Source organism: Schistocerca piceifrons, chromosome X (assembly GCF_021461385.2).
Source record: "Schistocerca piceifrons isolate TAMUIC-IGC-003096 chromosome X, iqSchPice1.1, whole genome shotgun sequence".
Lineage (NCBI taxonomy): Eukaryota > Metazoa > Arthropoda > Insecta > Orthoptera > Acrididae > Schistocerca > Schistocerca piceifrons.
Genome location: NC_060149.1, coordinates 563193498 through 563212808, shown reverse-complemented (window position 1 = coordinate 563212808; position 19311 = coordinate 563193498).

Below are 19311 nucleotides of genomic sequence, written 5' to 3'. Positions count from 1 at the left end.
TTTGTCAGAGGTATTAGAACTGCTTTCGCTTATAACTTTCGACTCGTTCGTTTCAGGTACTGGGACCCTCAAATTGATGCATTGATCCTTGTCCTTCACCCTTAAAAGCATGGAAGATCATTGCAGAATCAACTTGTATATACATACATTTAAAGGTGCCAGCGACGATAGCTTTGACTTTGTCTAACGTCGTTGGACGACGTTTTCGCACTTGGGTTCCAATGTAAAACTTGATGTTCTATGTCTCATCCACAACCTCTACAAGAGTGTAACATGAACTGTGAAACAGCCTGTACACAGGGTGGGCCACCGATAGTGACCGGGCCAAATATCTCACGAAATAAGCATCAAACGAAAAAACTACAAAGAACGAAACTCGTCTAGCTTGAAGGGGGAAACCAGATGGCTCTATGGTTGGCCCGCTAGATGGCGCTGCCATAGGTCAAACGGATATCAACTGCGTTTTTTTTTTAACAGGAACTCCCATTTTTATTACATATTTGTGTAGTACGCAAAGAACCATGAACGTTTTAGTTGGAGCACTTTTTTCGCTTTGTGATAGATGGCGCTGTAATTGTCACAAACGTATAAGTACGTGGTATGACGTAACATTCTGCCAGTGCAGCCGCTATTTGCTTCATGATACATTCCTGTATTAAAATGGACCGTTTACCAATTGCGGAAAAGTTCGATATCGTGTTGATGTATGGCTGTTGTGATCAAAATGCCCAACGGGCGTGTGCTATTTATGCTTTTCGGTATCCTGGACGACATCAGCCAAGTGTCCTAACCGTTCGCCGGATAGTTACGTTATTTAAGGGAACAGGAAGTGTTCAGTCACATGTGAAACGCCAACCACGACCTGCAACAAATGATGGTTCCCAAGTAGGTGTTTTATCTGCTGTCGCCGCTAATCCGCACATCAGTAGCAGACAAATTGCGCGAGAATCGGGAATCTCAAAAACGTCGGTGTTGAGAATGCTACATCAACATCGACTGCACCCGTACCTTATTTCTATGCACCAGGAATTGCATGGCGACGACTTTGAACGTCGTGTACAGTTCTGCCTCTGGTCACAGGAGAAACTACAGGACGACAACAGATTTTTTTGCACTCGTTCTATTTAGCGACGAAGCGTTAGTCGCCAACAGCGGTAACGTAAACCGCCATAATATGCACTATTCGGCAACGGAAAATCCACGATGGCTGCGACAAGTGGAACATCAGCGATCTTCGCGGGCTAATGTATGGTGCGGCATTATGGGACCCCATTTTATCGATGGCAATCTAAATGGTGCAATGTATACTGATATCCTACGTAATGTTCTACCGATGTTACTACAAGATGTTTCACTGCATGACAGAATGGCGATGTACTTCCAACATGATAGATGTCCGGCACCTAGCTCGCTTGCAGTTTAAGCGGTATTGAATAGCATTTTTGATGACAGGGAGATTGGTCGTCGAAGGACCATACCATGGCGTGGACGTTCACCGGATCTCAAGCCCCCGGATTTCTTTCTGTGGGGAAAGTTGAAGGATATTTGCTATCGTGATCTACCGACAACGCCTGACAACATGCGACAGCGCATTGTCAATGCATGTGCAAACATTACGGAAGGCGAACTACTCGCTGTTGAGAGGAATGTCGTTACACGTATTGCCAAATGCATTGAGGTTGACGGACATCGTTTTAAGCATTTACTGCATTAATGTGGTATTTACAGGTAATCACGTTGTAACAGCATGCGTTCTCAGAAATGGTAAGTTCACAAAGGTTCATGTATCACATTGGAACAACCGAAATAAAATGTTTAAACGTATCAACGTTCTTTATTTTAAATTAAAGAAACGTACCTGTTGGCAACTGTTCGTCGAAAATTGTGAGCCATATGTTTGTGACGGTTACAGCACCATCTATCACAAAGCGAAAAAAGTGGTCCAACTAAAATGTTCGTAGTTTTTTGTGTACTACACAAATATGTAATAAAAATGGGAGTTCCTAATAAAAAAAACCGCAGTTGATATCCGTTTGAACTATGGCAGCGCGATCTAGCGGGCCAACCATAACGCTATCTGGCTTCCCACTTCAAGCTAGACAAGTTCCGTTCTTTGTAGTTTTTTCGTTTGACGCTTAGTTCGTGAGATATTTGGCCCGGTCACGATCAATGGACCACCCTGTTTATGCTAGACAGCGTTACAATATTACATCGCGGATGCACAGCAGTATCCAGTCCCTTGCAGGAATACAGCTAGGCTGCGAGCAAGTGGGTTAGTGGGTAAGGGGGTGCTGCTCTATAGCGTCAGGCATATGGAGATTTGGATCGGACAGGGTACATGCACTGATAGCAGAGGCTAACGGCTCTCCCTGCTAGGAACGGCCTGGTGCGTTGACCCACTCTTGTCTCGTCAAATATATTTATAAAACATCAAAAATGATATAAAATTAAAATTAATAAAAGTAAATCATAAAAATCCGATTGTTGTCACTACCTTGATCGAATTGCTTTCCCGTCAGGTCGTGGCCAGGCCTGGGATTGCGACCCCTGCACGCTTCGGAACGCTTCGGAACTCCTGTCCTCCCCGTTGACATTCATTTCTTTTTTTGAGGTCAGGTACACACACACACACACACACACACACACACACACACACACACATACACAGACTCACAAAGCGATTAATGTGACTGCTCGCGTAAAGCGGGAAATCCGGATTCGAATCCCAGTCCGGCACAAGTCTTATCTGTCGCCGTTGGGTGCGTTCAGTGCCTCACGACAGATAAATGTCGAATACTTCTTTCATCGGTAATGTTTTCGTCCAGCGTCCGCCATAACGTCAGATGGAACGCGCGAGGTGTTTACGCCTATGCTGCCACGAAATATCAGCCTTAGCAGAACACTCTTTAGGAAATCGACACCAGATTCTGTTCGATAAAACATCCGTCTTTATGAGGACGAACGGACTTGGCGAAAGCACTGTAGAAGTAGCTACGAAATAAAAATCTCTGAATAGAAACGTCAATAAGTAATAAGCAAAAATGACATTACATTATCCATAAAGACAGCGAATGCAGCTCAGAACAGCCTGGTACCCGGTCATCGCGAGGCTGAGACGAGCCTACTGACGCCCGACCGAAACCTTACCGTATTTGCCCAAGAAAAGAGCACCAGTGACGTTACAGCCAGCAGGGCGGCTATATGACCACTGTGTCACGGTGGCATTGCAGTCATTTACCACTTGACAGTGGCCGAGAAGAGCTCGGTCGAAAGCTCGACGGATTTTAACCACCTCCCGCAGTTGGAAAGCGGAGAAGACTTTATAAAATTAATATGGTAGTACCTAAAAAAATCATGTAAAATGTGCAAGTAGCGCAAGGAAATGGTCGAAATCACCCAGGTTCTGAATGACCCTAGTTATCAAATGGGACACCCTATGATTCAGTTCTCTTTAAGTATCGATCAGAAGAAGTCAGAGGTAGATTGGAAAAATAAACTGTAAGTAATGTATTAGATTATGTGGTAGTCAGGCCACTATATTTACGAGAAACAGGAAGTGACATCCTACCCGCACTGCAAGAAAAACGAGAGAAATAAATATAGAACAAAGTGTAGCCTGCTTTCGCTGTTTCCCAAACAGGTCTTACGCAAACGCAAGGTCATGTTATTTGTTGGTGAGCCTGCAGAACATTCTCTTCAGTTATTGAGTTTACACGATGTTTCCTTCATTGTGAGACGACGGACCAGACTATGTAAAAAACCGCAGACGAACAGGAAGACAAAAGACAGGGATCCCCGCTAAAAAGGCTTAAGTGAAACCATACACATCAAGTCAAAACTATATGTATTTTCTGCTGAGTAAGATGACAAAGAAGCTGAAATATTCATTGTAATTGCTGAAATGAATACCATCGCAAAGTAATTTAATCACACCCGTTTACCTAACGCAACGTTTTTTAATGTAATGGTTCAAATGGCTCTGAGCACTATGGGACTTAACTTCTGAGGTCATCAGTCCCCTAGAACCTAGAACGTCTTAAACCTAACTAACCTAAGGACATCACACACATCCATGCCCGAGGCAGGATTCGAACCTGCGACCGTAGCGGTAGCGCGGTTCCAGACTATAGCGCCTAGAACTGTTCGGCCACCCCGGCCAGCTTTAATGTAATATTACTGATGACAGAAACAATAACATAGCATCATATGTCTCTTCTTGCGTAGAGAGTACAATTGTGGATAAGCTGTCCACGTACAGCACTGTGTAGTATATATGAACATCGGTTATATGACTTCTTCATGGACATCTGACGATTATCCGGCGAACTTACTTGTGTACACTACCTACGGCATTGTGTGTGTGAATTCCAACGGAGCTAACTGCTGATGTCATCGGTCACTACGACATTGTATTGTTTTCTCCCTGAAGTTCACGCGCAGTCTTACTTATCATACTCTACACCAGACATCCACCACGACTAACTTCGCAACATTTCGTCGATTTCCACTTTCGGTAAGAAACATCTTCATCACTATGGGATATACAATGGTAGGAGATCTTAGATACACCGGATGACTTCCTAATTTTCAGACACCATAGCTTTCCACGGTGAGGGGTGTTAATGTTCAGTGGGAATGCACGAACAAAACGATGATGTCGGCACCAGGTAATACAAGGGCAACCTGAGTATTTAATATTAGATCAAAACACTGAGATACCCTGATGTGTCAGCAGCTGGGCCAACACCTTGTAGATCGAGATGGCTGAAAATGCACGCTAGACTAACGCAGACGGGCGTGAAGTACTGGAACAGGCTACGTAATTAATGCTATGAAGAAAAGTACATCGCTCTTGACTATACACAGGAGACTTTAATTACAATCACTGTAAGGCTAATGGCGCCTTGCTAGTTCGTAGCCATTAACTTAGCTGAAGGCTATTCTGTCTCTCGGCTAATGAGAGAGAAAGGCTTCGTACATCTAGTCGCTAGCTAGGTCGTCCGTACAACTAGGGCGAGTGCTTGTTCGTATCACGAGACCTGCCTTGTGGTGGCGCTAGGTCTGCGATCACACAGTGGCGACACGCGGGTCCGACATGTACTAAATGGACCGCGGCCGATTTAATCTACCACCTAGCAAGTGTGGTGTCTGGCGGTGACACCACATTCCTCCCCCGCAAATCGGCGAACGGTCGTGAGATAAGGCTTCCGCTCGCCGTGGGGAGGACCCCATGTTAACGTATGCGATGAGGTGGGGAGCCTAACAACAGGCGAGGCTGTGCCACCCGCACCCGGGCATTCGGTCCGAGGGGAGCTAGGAAACGCCTGAAAACCTAGTCCAGGGTGCACGTCAACATGCGGTGTATGCGCCCGTAAAGAGACAGGAGGGGCCGAAGGGTCGACCTCCATTGCGTCGGGGTAGCCGACGCGCGATGACGTCATGTGGTCCGGAGCGGGCGGGAGTTCCATGGCGGAGGACAGCTGGTCACGGGAAGCGATCGGCGGCGCGTGACCCTGGGAGGCGCTTGGCGGCTGCAGCGAAGAGTCGAATGCGGGCGGCGCCGGCGGGAGAACAGGCGGCGGCGGCAGCGGCGGCGGCGGCGGCGGCGGCTGCTGCGGCGGCGCGTCGCCATGGGGCAAAATGGAAGGCATCGTCGGTAACACCTGGGGATGAGGCGAGCCAGTAGATGGGTCCCCAGGGCGCTGACTGGACGGCACCGTCGCTGAAAGCAGACGGGGAGCGGCAGAACCCGTGCGACGACAGAGGCGCAGCTGATTGAGATGCCGACGCACCTCACCAGAGGCCCCCAAAACCAAATACATCGCGCGGCCGAGGCAGCGAAGAATGCGCCCTGCGAGCCAACGCCGTGAACCGCGATAGTTGCGATAGAATACAACGTCGCCTGGAGCAAAAGCAGGAGTCTGCCACTGCACAGGAACCTGATGCGGCGGATGCAGCAAAGACATCAAGGTGCGAAGAGGACGACCATGGAGTAACTCAGCCGGCGAGCGACCATCTCGGGGCTGAGAGCGATACGAAGACAAAAAGAGCAACAATGCGTCCTCCCGAGAATGCGACTCTTTCAATTTCAACATCTGTGACTTGAAAGTCCGGACCAATCGTTCAGCGGCACGTCTGACTGAGGCGAAAACGGCGCGGATGTCAGATGTTGAATACCATTGGCCTGGCAGAATGACCGAAATTCTGCGGACATGAATTGTGGGCCATTGTCGGAAACAATAGTCTGCGGAAGACCTTCAATGCAAAAGATAGCAGACAACGCTTGGACGGTGGCGGAGGACGTCGTGGAAGACATCCGGACAACAAAAGGAAAATTACTGAAGGCGTTGACCAGAACCAACCATCGAGCATTCCAGAATGGACCAGCAAAATCAATGTGCAAGCGTTGCCAAGGGGAAGTGGCTTTTGGCCATGCAAAGACTTTCCGCGGCGGTGCGGATTGTTGTTCGGCACACGCCATGCAAGAAGAACACATATTCGTAATCGCAGCATCGATTCCGAACCAAGTACAGTGCTGACGAGCAAGTTGTTTCGTTCGCACTATACCCCAATGTCCTTGGTGAAGAAGCCGTAAAACCGAGGACTGTAACGAACGTGGGACCACGACTCTGGACTGATCATTATCAGAACGCAACAACAAAACACCACGTCGAACAAAAAGTCTCTCCCTGTGAGCAAAAAATCGGCGAACCAACGGATCCTCGATCCGAGACTTTGACAAAGGCCATTGCGTAGCAACAAAACGTAAAACAGTAGCAAGGACAGGGTCAGCAGCTGTGGCTGTAGCTACATGACGAAAATCAATCGGAAACGATTCGACCACTTCATCGGTTTCCGAATCAATGAACATGCAAGCAAGTTCGGAAGAATCGAATGCTTTACCCTCAGCAACTGGCAAACGGGACAACGCATCGGCGTTTCCGTGCTTAGCAGTGGACCGATGCAAGATATCGTAGCGGTACTGCGACAGGAAAATAGACCAGCGAATGAATTTCTGCGCTGTACGCGGAGGCACAGGCTTGTTCGGATGAAAAAGCGATGTCAAAGGTTTGTGGTCTGTGATGATGGTGAAGTGACGACCATACAAGAAATCATGGAACTTAGTAACACCAAACACGAGAGCCAAAGCTTCTTTCTCTATCTGAGAGTAATTCCTTTGCGCAGACGAGAGCAATTTGGACGCAAAGGCAATAGGGCGATCATGCGAGCCAACTTTGTGCGCAAGGACAGCACCGATCCTGAAATCCGATGCATCTACCATCAACAAAAGGGGTTTCTGGGGATCGAATGGCGTAAGGCAAGTATTAGAAAGCAACGCCGATTTCAACTGGCGAACAGCGCATTCGCATTCCGTCGTCCAGAGAAACGGAACACCTGCATGGCGTAAGCGAGGAAGCGGAGCTGAAATGGAAAATGCATTGCGCACATTCACTCACACCTTGTGATTCTAAATCGTGGAATGTTCTTGCGACCTCATGACGCAATGCGTGAGGAACATTGCGCGCTCTGAAAAATTTCGGTTGCGCATTGACTTTCAGTGCCAATTGTGCTTCACAGTTCTTAGCGCAACCTAAGCCCGGTGCAAGAATGTCTGCAAATTCTTCACATACACTAGAAACACTGTCCGTAGGCACAGTTTGATTCACTGATAGGACCTGATTTACAATAGACAAATTAAACAACTGAAATAAATCTAAGCCAAACAAGTTCACTGCAGTAGAAGAATGAAGAACGTAAAACGACACAAGTTTCGTTTGTCCTTTAAATGTTGCAAAAAGAGGGCACTGTCCTAACACAGGAATTGTCTGTCCGGAATAACTTTTTAACTGAACATTTGCGGCAAGCAACGGAGGTGCGCCCAGTTGTTTGTACGTGTCGTGATTGAGCAATGAAACTGCAGCTCCGGTATCGAGCTGGAATGGTATCACTTTGCCTTCAAAGTCTAAGTCCACAAAAAGTTTATTGTCCTGCTGACGACAAGAGCGACTGTTTTGTGCAATTTGAACAGACACTGGTACAGAATCACTTGCTATTGACGTGATTTCCGGCGACGTCAACGCACAGTTTTGTGGGACGAACACAGTCACTGTTAGAGAAAGTGGCACTGGACGAAGTGGAATTAACTACATGAATGTCCATGGGCGAAGGTCCACGATCCTGAGTGTCCTTGGTTCGATTCCGGCGCGAAGCAAAGGGCCTGGAATGATTGTGATTGTCTGATCGGAGCTTTTTCTGGCAAACACTTTGAACATGTCCTTTCCTATTACAGAAAAAGCAAATAGCTTGGCGTGACGGGCAATGTTCACGCGAATGTCTAGTAGCACACCGCGGGCATGATTTCACTGCATTTGTGGGCTGGCGCGGCACACGTGGCTTAGAGCGCGGCGGCAGCTGCGTTTGTTTGCGCGAGGGCAGTTGACCGGGCCGCGCAGCTCGCCCGGTGGGCCGGTTAATGTTACACACTGCTGGCGAAGTTTCAAAAGGTTCCTGAGCACAGTCAAGTGTGTCTTGTCTATCCAATATGTCTATCACTTGTTGAAGGGAGGGATTAACTAGTTTCAAAATTTGCTCCCGTATGCGAACATCAGAAACGTTCTGTGCAATTGTATCACGCACCATTGTATCTGAATAAGAAAGACCACAGTCACAGTCAAAGGCACAGTCCCTAGTAAGTCCTTGCAATGTTGCTACCCACTCCCTATTAGTTTGACCGGCCGTACGTTTTGTACGAAAAAATGTATACCGTTTTGCAACTACATTAACTGTTTCTTTGAAATAGGCATCTAAAGCAGACAAAATTTCCTCGTAGGACAGAGTTGCTACGTCGCGTCAGGGAAACAATTTCACTATCACACGGTAGGTGGACACACCGACACAAGAAAGCAAAAACGGCTGCCGCTCAGTACCTTGAATTCTGTAGGCGGCGAGGAGGAAGGCAAACTGGCGGGACCATTCCCGCCAAGTCTCGTGGGTTTCATCAAAACTTCGAAATGGTGGTGCAACGGCAGGTTGTGGCTGCGGTACCGGTGAAGCGGCGGTGGCCGCATCGGTTTGAATGGCACGTTGACCCTGGACGAGCTGTCCAAGGGCATCCAATAACGCCTGCGTCTGCTGATTCTGCAAGCGATAAAATTCGGACAGTACATCTGGAGAATGTGGCGAAGCCATGACACAAATAAATCAGAGCAAAGTAAAACACAAGATCCTTTGTAGACTCGTCGCCATGTGATGTGTCGGCAGCTGGGCCAACACCTTGTAGATCGAGATGGCTGAAAATGCACGCTAGACTAACGCAGACGGGCGTGAAGTACTGGAACAGGCTACGTAATTAATGCTATGAAGAAAAGTACGTAGCTGGATTAATACTTATCTTTAATCAATCATTGTGGTACATCGCTCTTGACTATACACAGGAGACTTTAATTACAATCACTGTAAGGCTAATGGCGCCTTGCTAGTTCGTAGCCATTAACTTAGCTGAAGGCTATTCTGTCTCTCGGCTAATGAGAGAGAAAGGCTTCGTACATCTAGTCGCTAGCTAGGTCGTCCGTACAACTGGGGCGAGTGCTTGTTCGTATCACGAGACCTGCCTTGTGGTGGCGCTAGGTCTGCGATCACACAGTGGCGACACGCGGGTCCGACATGTACTAGATGGACCGCGGCCGATTTAATCTACCACCTAGCAAGTGTGGTGTCTGGCGGTGACACCACATACTCAGTCTAAGTCGTGGCAGGCATCTTAACAAACGGCAGCTAAGAAAATTACCATTCATTATTGTAGCTTGTTGAACACGTTAGTCAGTAGATTAGCTACTATACGAAATCGTTGAGTACCTCATCCGTCATGTGTATGTCCTATGATGATGTACATTGACTAAGATACACATGATATTTGCGAAGTACACGATTTTACATGAATTTGTCGATCCCATTTACGTATATGTGTATACACTAGTCAAATATAGTTCAGCAAGAATAAGAATACATTTTACCCTTCTGAATGTGTATAAGCTACTGGTTCACCATCAATAACCACCAACAGTGTTGAGTAGGTACACGTTTTCTGATGACACATACCATTAATTCCTCTGATGATACGATCTCCATAAATATTTGTTTACCAAACATAGATATGATTTAGTTGGTGTGATTCGCTGTTCTTAGGCGTTCAAAGAACATGTTGCTGCCACTTATAATGATTGTTTTAGACATCATTTACTGTATCTGGTATACGTTACTGATTTCTTATTCTGGTATTCTCTTTCTGTATCTCTGAAATAACACTCAGAAAATAGTTAAGTATGATAGCTGTTTGTAGTCGACATAATATTTCACTTAAGTATTCTGTACACGCTTTCATGTAGAAGAGCTACTTCTGGGTTGACACTTCGAAAGAAGAGTTGATTTTCTTTCTTTCTCTGTTTACGCGATTTCCTTTTTGATGAGGATACGAGGGACTGCCATTTTTATGAAAAAATCGAAATGTAGCAACTAAATATAGGTTAAAACTGTTCTAATAGTATTTATTAACGACGAAGTTCGTGTCAAATGTCATCTTGTAAATTCTTTACACTCCTTAGATCTGGAAGACTAGGTAAAGTGTCAAACAGACATTTCAGAACATACACATTAATTTGCTCAAGAAAATGTATACATGTAAACGCATCAAAAAATATCTAAAACGCTGTAAATAACGGGTTTTTGCTTTATCCATCTTATTTTGTATTCGTGCTAAGTGCGAGATAAAATGTAAAGTTATTTTTCTCATCTATTAATTCTCACTTTTTTACTGTTGGAATAATTTTCATTAAAACATGTTTTATTTATTTACGCCCTTACTTATGCACAGTTTAGTCTTCTTCTTTGTTACACGCAATTACCTTTTTGGATTCAGATATTTCATTTCTGTTGTAGAAGTACCCAAGTAGAACAAATGCTAGGACTTCATGTAATTTTTCAGTGTGTCACAAAACTAAGCAAACAACGAGGAAATGATTAAGAAGACAGGAATGCACAAAACCCATTTCTATAGTAGTAGTGCGCTAAGCCAGAATAGATTACCTTCGGATTTTAGCAGGCACCGCTATAGTCCTCGGTTTCTGCTCATGCACAGCGTGCAGCTAACTGAGAAGTTTAGAACTCCACATTCGGCACAATCTATAGATCACTGACTTCATAGATCCATTCGCGTCGTGGTTGGTTGCAAACTTGCACACAGACACGGAAGGCGCACGCACTTCCAATAGTCGATTTTGACTTGATGCCCTCCGTCTAAAAAGGGCTTAAGGTATGGAATTCGTGTGCGCCACCTGCCTGCGAATGGCGTAAACTTTGTTCTGTTAGTGTTTGTGTTTTAACTCTTAGTGTGTGCTGTTTTTTGAGGTGGATATTGGGTAACAGGCCAACATTTCGTTAGCTAATCGGGTGATTATATTGATAGAAGTCTATCTGGCGATGCATCTATTGTTTAGTATTAACAAGTGAACAGCAGATTTAGGTTCCCTTCTAGTGGATGCGTATGTTCTATGAGCATGTCTTCTAGGTATTGTCTACAAGAACAATCTTCCAAATTTGGTAAGGGATGTACTCGTACAAATATGAGAAAGAGTAAGTTCAAAAAATGTATGTGAAATCTTATGGGACTTAACTGCTAAGGTCATCAGTCCCTAAGCTTACACACTACTTAACCTAAATTATCCTAAGGACAAACACACACACCCATGCCCGAGGGAGGACTCGAACCTCCGCCGGGATCAGCCACACAGTCCACGAGTGCAGCGCCATAGACCGCTCGGCTAATCCCGTGCGGCAGAAAGAGTAAGGTTTATGTACAATCGGATGACAGTAAATTTCAGTGACAATGATGCCAATGGATGATGTTTACCATGTCTGATAGGTAGGTAGAGAATGACGAGTTCTATGGCTTGCACTTTCCTCCGAATTCAGTGCTTTGGACTGTGATCTGTTAGGCCAGTTAAAACAAATCGCATTACGCACACAACAGTGCTAAGGCAGATAAGTTTTATCTGCGTGGCATGAAATCGTGCGAAGACATACGACGCATTCTGAGAGTATTGGAAAGGTTGTGATATGCTAAGATTAAACAAATGCGTCGATGTGGACCGACAAGTGGAAGGAAGTTTCGACACTTCTTTGGGTTTCTGGGTTGAAAATTTGTAACGATTCCTATTAGTAGTAACTCAAAAAGGAAAGATTTACCGATGTATGTTTGAGTTCGTTCATACTTTTATGGGTGGAATCTCTTCCCGCCCCCTCCCGTTTATTTTTGATACACCCTGTGTATCTTTAAGTAATTACTGTGATCAATTATGCTTCAATATTTGATTAAAAATTTAGAACCATGCGATATTTCGCAGTGGGTTACAATCTGGAATTCATTTAGGGGGAGCGGCGCTCAAACTCCTGTCCTTCCATCCTAATAAAAATTTCTAGCAGTTTCATTAAATTACTTGTAGTGGACTTCGAGTAGTTCCTTTGTTCAAACATCGCAGTTTTTATAACCATCTTTTTCCATATTATCTGGTGCTTAGTCTCTTATGACCTCATCGTTGACATATCATAAAAATGTAGCCTTCTTTTTTAAACCGTTTGAATATTCCAAGGTAAGTAGATTAAGTCATAAGCAGTTTAAACAGAAGTCCATCCCATAGAGGGCGTGGTGAGAGCCCTTGCATCCTGGCTAAACCGGAATTAAAGTTCGATCCTTGCCTCTTTTTGTCCGTGATTGAGAAATCTAAAAAGTATCTAAGAATGGCAAGCTGAGCCATTAGAATATAACGTGGCACGCTTTGCAGACCCCTTTTGTCTTTCACTAAAGGAGCCTTATCCTCAATTTTATACTTCACGAAGCAACTAATTACAGAGATGAACAGGTTAAGAAGAGCGCCCTTTATAAACGCATAATAATATGAAGGGGTTTCTCAGAGACAGCTTTTGTTACTAGTAGTGATCTCTGAAAGAACTTATTAGTGCGGCCATGTCTGGTAATTTCTGTACTGATAATAAACTCTGACGACATATCGCTGAAGTTTCTATATTTTCATTGTGCAAACTAAATGTCACTTGCTTCACAACAGTAATTTTTTGCCGAAGAACTTCTTTTCTGTCGTAAGAGCTTCTTGCGTTTACTGTTAATTACGTATCATGCAAGACGAAGAGTGTTAACCTCTAAAAGACTGAAACAAAGGCCGGCCGGAGTGGCCGTGCGGTTCTGGGCGCTACAGTCTTTAGCCGAACGACCACTTCGGTCGCAGGTTCGAATCCTGCCTCGAGCATGGATGTGTGTGATGTCCTTAGGTTAGTTAGGTTTAATTGGTTCTAAGTTCTAGGGGACTGATGACCTCAGATGTTAAGTCCCATAGTGCTCAGAGCCATTTGAACCACATCTAACAATTCTCACTTTTTTACCGTACTGCACTAAACCAAGTAGTTTATGCACTCCTAGGTATATTATTTGAGTCTCTCTCTCTCTTTTCTCGGACGACACATGAGTGAATGAATTGACGTACTTAGTAAAGGTAGCACTTACACAACATTTGCATGTGCTGTCACTAAGGGGAAACAACGAACAAAGTGATTACTTTGAGAGGCACCCACATGCCTTGCTCATACTGTGGCATCAAGCACTCAGGCCTGCAAGATGAGTGGTCTGCCAAGCGAGTGGATTCATTCTTACTTATCGAGTAACATGAACTCTAGTACTCACACTTAAGTTACAAGTTATCCTCCTATATGATTAATACGCAACGGAAACACGCATCTGAATATCAGTAATTTACAGAACTCTGACTGTACACTACGCACTGGCAATACCACATTTTCTTTTTGTCTTTTATTTGACGGCTTTTGTCAACACGTGGCCACCGCACTGAATATGAATGGCCCACACACTATAAATTCGGGACATTATGACAACATACAATTCGAAGGAAAAGTCCACCAATATTTTTCTTTTCACTATCTTATTTATTCCGATAAATTCTCTAACCTAAACACACAAATTCTACAACCTACAACAATAACACATGAGAAATTCCACCCAGTGGGCATGGCTTTACAATGGTGAATCTCTATATTATCGTCTCGTAATTACTTTTAACGCTACAGTGCACTTTCTGGATAGGATGATGGATCTTTTATTATTTCTCACACTTCGACTCTCACAATCATCATCACGAAACTATCCTCCAGACCGAGCAGTACAGAAGGAACAAGCATAATCCACTAATCTTTGAAACTACCTTGCTACTCTCCCATGCAAACCACACATACCCAAATTACATGACATACACCACACTACGACATGGAATACAAAACACTAAATAGTCACAACATTATCACTTTCAACTTTCCCACTTCAATTAGTATTTATCCCAGTTTCACACGACACTGCCCCACTTTGTAATTATACTTTCCTACTATGAACTCTGGAGATATCTGCACGCCTTCCTGTGCAATGCAAGCCAAGTGGCGTTGCTGGATAGACGGCCGACTCACCTTGCTTCTCTTTCAGAGTTTGAATCTAGCGTCACACGGAATCATATCACGCAAAGTAATATTAAGAACATATTCATCACACACGCGAGTCCTCAATTGATACCATGGACGAGTACTTCTCTTTATCCTTTGTCTGATACACAGATTGAGACTCACACAGTACTCACCAAGTGGAAGTACTCGTCTCTAATTTCAAGTCCTGCACACGCCATTTCTTAAATATTTCAACTTATGGTACACACGCTATTTCTTAAATATTTCAATTTATTGTATACACGCTAGTAATTCAGCTTAACTTAAGCACACGGAAGTATTTCAACTTATTGCCACACGTGGTTTTATTGTGACCGTTGGTCACTTCCGAAGATTACTACAATCCCATTAATATTACCTGCCTGACATTTAATTCTCCCCACAAAAGTTCCTGAAATAGAGAAATTATTATTTCAAACTACTCTTAAATATTCCACATGCATACCATGTCTCCACTCTTTCGTCATTACGGAGCACAACTAAAACAGGTCTTAACAGCACAAGATCCAGCGGCAGAGTGCTGAAACATGGCCGTTATTCAGGTCCTCTCACACCTCTGTCGAAGTGGGGGAAGACCATGCTACCGTATTGATCAGCCACATTTCAGGCGCTCTAAGCTCAGGTAAATTTCATCTCTTTGGTCCCACCAAAGGTGGCCAAAGGATCGACTCAAAGATGATCATATATTCATATTCACTATCTGCGGTTAGCAGACGACCATACATTCATTCATTTCACAGATCTCACCAAACTTGATGTAGGGATTTACTTCGTGGGAGTGCACATGTGATCAATGAAATAAATAAATTGTCATTCTTTCCCACACTGGTATCCGGCTTCGCTGTATGAATTGAAATTGAGTTATTTTACAAAAAAAATGTGTTGTTCTGGCAAAAATAATGAAGTATGTTGTACCTATTTTCAATGTCGGGCGGTACTGTACCCTTTCAACTTTACCACCTACGAGCGATGTCTGTTTGCGCGGTACTGTACAGTCCAGTTATTCGACTACCTGCTGCCGCCAAGACGTTCTACCTGCTGATCAACCTCATCCAGCTGTTCAACTGAGACATATTTCACTACCGCCATTAATTAACTTTACTCACCTTTTGAGTTGAGTAAACACGAATTCCTACTTTTTAATAGACATCGGTAAGTACTTAACGTTATAAAGATTTTTTACTTTTTCTTGCGCATCTCAATAGATGGAATGGTGACAACCATTGTACTGGGTAAGCAGTAATAAAAAGATCAGATTCTATCATTGCACCGATTTGTTTTACCGCCTACCTGTTTTCCCGCTCGCATTTACGAAATGATATTTCATGCATTTTTATACCCCGTGGCTTTGAAGTATAGTCAATCGTTGAGTATCTTGGCAATCACTTCCTGAATATAATCTGAATATTTCATCTAAATCTCTCCTGAAGATGGAAGGTATCTTCCGAAACATGTAGCACGAAGAAGAGATCAATTCAGTGGCAAAGATCCAACGCTTTATAAAATACTCTTGTGACGGAGGATGTCTTATTGCCAGTGATGGGAACTGTAACAAAGCTTTGTTTCTTTGGTTTCTCAACTGTGAAAAATTTAGTCCACTTGTTAGGAATAAGAAAACTTGAAAGAATGGCTCGAAAAATACCCTGACTAGATGGTAACAGGGAAAGGCAGAGTACGCCGCAAATGAGAGCAGATTCTGCGGCCCGGTGCCGCGGGCAAGACGCAGCTGACGCGGCTGCAGCGAACCGCGAACGAGAACACCCATTTCTTTCCTGCCTGGACACTGACACAGTACTTTGCATACCATCTCAGACGTAGCAGGTGATAAATTAAACCGTTAGAACCTGTATTAGAAACGCTGATCGCTAAGTAATCTACTTCTGCCATCCTCATAGCTGGCGCTCCGATCTTTTCAGTTAAGGACAAACAGCGTCACGGAGTTTCGTGCTCGTGGGGAGGAAGGCCGCCAGCACGAACGCAGGGACTGGCATACTCCAGTCACGGGATAAGATCACAATTTACAACGCCAACATTGTGAAAGGCGGGCGCAGTTGAGAAATAACAACCGTCAGAATACATAAGGAGAATGCAGTCCTAAGAAGCTTTCCTTTTCCCGAGGGGATTTCGACCATTTAAAAAAAAAGTGTAGGACTTGAAATGTGACCTGTAGATAAAAGAGCTGTGTGGAATAAAACTTCAGTAACCTATCTCATTCTAACCATTAATACTTCGTGAATTAATTCGTAGGAAACATTTCTGTGTACTGTTCTCCAAAACTTTCAGCTGGACTGTAATACGGATCTGTATCAGGAAATCTTGGAAATGGGCGTTAAATCACACGTGGACGTTCATTGTTGCCTTTGCTTCCTTCTGCGGGAGGCAGTGTCATGAGCCTTCTGACTGGTTTGATGCGGTCAGTCATAATATCCATTCTTTGTCCAGTCTACTCACCTCATAATTATTCTCTGAAGTCTTAACAAATATCCTATCATTCTGTACCTTCCATCAGATTGTGCTTTCCACAAATTCTTTCCTCGTCGATTCTGCGGAGACTCTCATTCGTTATCTTATCACTCCGTTTCCTGCATCCATCCGTAATACTACTTCTCAGACGCCGTGATGCTCTTCCTTCCTGATTTCCTTTTAGTCTTCGATTCATTTCCGTAATGTGCTATGTTTCAGACGCACATTCCCAGAAATTTCTTTGTCATGTTAAGTCCTATATCTGATACTATTGCGAGAGCGTGCTGAAGACTAACGCCTCCGAAATTTTTACTCGTAAAGTCTTACAGCTTTTTAAATAAAATAAACGTTATTAACATTCTACATATTTATTCTTCACGTCTACACTTTTATTTCTCAACGTAGTCGCCCTGGCGACGATCACATTTCTCCCAACGAGAAACCAGTTTCTTAATATCGCCACTGTAGAGTGTTTAACTTCACTGGCGGAGCCGCAACTGCATTTCCGCTAGCACCGCTTCATTACTATCAAAGTAACGTCCTTGAAGATGATCTTAAAATTTTGGAAACAAATGAAATTCGGATGAAGCCAGGTCGGAACCTTATGGAGGATGATAGGTGGAAGCGAACCTTGGGTGTTGAATTGTTGCAGATCTCGCAGCGCTCTTGTCTGGGCTGGAATTGTCTTGCTGCACAAGAGAGAGCTCCATGTGTGAACGAACTGTTCAGATTCGAGATTCGATTACAGCTCTCGGTTTCTCACGCATCGACGTAAGTACGTTACACACCGCCATGTTACTCGCTGCAGTTCGGCACCCTATAGCGACAGAGGGCTGCAACTATGTAGACAGGTAGAATAAGGACGTAGAATGTCAACAACGTTTGTTTTATATAAAAGGCTTTTGGGGTTTCCTTATAAAAAAAATTTGAGGCCATAATTTTCACCAAGCCTTCGTATACTGCAGGGCAAAGATCTCTTAGTTTACGCTAGTTTATTTCTTGCATCCCCCTTTCTTCGCCCATCGTCATTTGTCATTGTCATTCTAAGATAGAGGAAAAGTTTTACCATATCTAGTACGTGTTCTACTTCCCTTTCCTTTTTGTTAAATTTGTAGCAAATCCCTTTCTTGACGTACTGGCTGACAGACGACAGGTACATTATATGATACTAGTAAACTGCAGTATACCTTATGTACCTAAGTAACACACTAACTCATCAAAAGTATCCTGTAGCTGTAGAAATGGCGTGTGTCCATCCCTTGCCTTCACAACATCTTGAACTCTGCTGAGGACACTTTCATTGAGGTATCGTAATGTCTGTGGAGGAACACAAGCCCATTCTTACTGAAGATCTTATACTAGAGGAGGTAGTGATGTTGGACGCTGGAGACTAGAGTGAAGTCGTCGCTCTAACTTCTCCCAAATGTCGGAACTCAAGGCAGGCCACTCCACTTGATGAATGTTGTTTTCGACAAACCATTGCCGCACAAATGCTGCTTTATGACAGGGTACACTGAGGTACTGGTCCCCGAACTGTTCCTCTGCTGTCCGCAGAACACAAAGCTGTAAAATACTTTCACACCTTTCCACATGTACCTGTTCACTCTCGGAGGCCAGTGACCAGCTTAGAGAAAGAAGCAGGATCCGCACATAATTTCTTAGGACAATGCTCTGGCGCATATGGGGCAAAAAATGTCTATGAAACCTTATGGGACTTAACTGCTAAGGTCATCAGTCCCTAAGCTTACACACTACTTAACCTAAATTACGCTAAGGACAAACACACACACACATTCCCGAGGGAGGACTCGAACCTCCTCCGGGACCAGCCGCTCAATCCAGGACTGCAGCGCTACAGACCGCTCGGCTAATCCCGCGCGGCCATATGGCACAAGTCTTGACTGATTTGTTCGCTCGACGGGGCTATGAAGTGCTGTACCACCCACCATATTTCCCGGACTTAAGTCCCTGTAACTTCAATTTGGTTCCCAAATTGATGGAAGCAGTTAATGGCATTCGCTTCAGAACTGTTAAAGAGATTCGTCGGGCAATGGATCACCCCACTAGAATTATCAACACAACTGGCGCTGCTACGGTCATATGACTCCGAAGTCACTGGCAATCCGTTTTACACCATGCTAGTGACTCTGAAGAACTGTAAAGCTTTAAAAGATGTATCTATTTTGTATTAGTCGTAAATAAATAGCTGTCACTATTAAAGTTGTAATCTTCCAAAAATTACCTTTAAACTTAAGTGATAGTCATTATTTACTTGTC